Source organism: Amblyraja radiata, chromosome 3, assembly GCF_010909765.2.
Source record: "Amblyraja radiata isolate CabotCenter1 chromosome 3, sAmbRad1.1.pri, whole genome shotgun sequence".
NCBI lineage: Eukaryota > Metazoa > Chordata > Chondrichthyes > Rajiformes > Rajidae > Amblyraja > Amblyraja radiata.
This window is the reverse complement of record NC_045958.1, coordinates 35292637-35294073: the sequence shown is the minus strand read 5'-3', so window position 1 is coordinate 35294073 and position 1437 is coordinate 35292637.

Sequence of the window (1437 nt, the reverse complement as noted above, 5' to 3'; positions counted from 1 at the left end):
TCTTGTGCTTCTTGTGCGTGGTGGTGGAAAGATTGGTTGAAACAGGGCCGCGACGTGGACGCTCTTTCCTTGGCCCCCCTGATCTACTATTACTCCAGCACTTTGTGTTCTTTTGTATATTAACCACTATCTGCAGTTTTTTGTTTCTACTACTTAAACAATGATTCTCTGTTGCTTAGTAATCCCGTACTCTGTTATTGCAGACAATCGGCAATAACGAGTACCATTCACCCCCGCATGGATATTTGAATATTTTAAAACTGAAACATTGCTTAAACTGGGAATTATTGTCAGTCAGCAGAGGAGCGATGGGCCAATTCAGTTGTCTGACACGTGAAACCAGAATGGAAGGTGCATTGAGGATATGAGGGAGACCAGCCAGAGTGTATGGAAAAGGTCAATTGTACATGTAATAAAAGCATGAATAATGTCAATTTATACATGTAATAAAAGTATGGGTACAGATTAGTTGCGAAAACTAAGTGCGTGTTGGTTGGAGTAGGTAAAAGTGTGAGGGGAGAGCGCGGGGGATCTCAGTGGGGTTGAATGGGAGGATCAGTACGGGATGGACGGGGGGGGGGGATCTGTGCAGGATGGATGGGGAGAACAGTACAGGATGAATGGGGGTAGACAAAAATGCGGGGAGAAATTCAGCGGGTGAGGTAGCATCTGTGGAGCGAAGGAAATCGGCAACGTTTTCGGATCGAGACCCTTCTTCAGACTGATCCTTCTTGAATGGGGGGGGTTAGTACAGTATGGATCGGAGGGTCAGTGCAGGATGAATGGGGGGTTCACTACAGGCATGGATAGGGGGATCTGTAAAAGATGAATGAGGAGATCACTACAGGATGGATGGGGAGATCACTACAGGATGGATGGGGAGATCACTACAGGATGGATGGGGAGATAACTACGGGATGGATGGGGGGTCAGTACGGGATGAATGGGTGGAGCAGTGTAGGATGGATGGGGGTGGCAGGAGAATCAACGCGAGGTGGATACGGAGATCAGTGCAGGATGAATAGATGGGAGGGGGGTAGAGGGCGAGGGGAGCACAGGGGATGTCAGTGAGGACTGAATAGAGGCGGGAATGGGGATCAGTGCGGGATGGAGAGGAGGGGTCCCAGGATAAGGGGGGGGGGGTTGGAGAGGGGTGTGAGAGAGAGAGAGGAGTGAGGAGGGGAAAGAGAGAAGAGAGGGGGAGATGGAGAGGGGGAGGAGAGCGAGGGGGAGAGAGCGAGGGGGAGAGAGCGAGGGGGAGAGAGCAAGGGGGAGAGAGATGGGGAGAGAGAGAGGGGGAAGAGGGAGAGGGGAAGAGAGAGAGTGGGAGGAGGTGGGGAGGAAGGAAGGTCAGCGCTCCTCGGACAACACCGGCATCATCGCCCCACTGCCCTTGGCCATCCCTGTCCACTGCCAAGTGCCGCCAGCAAAAGGGGA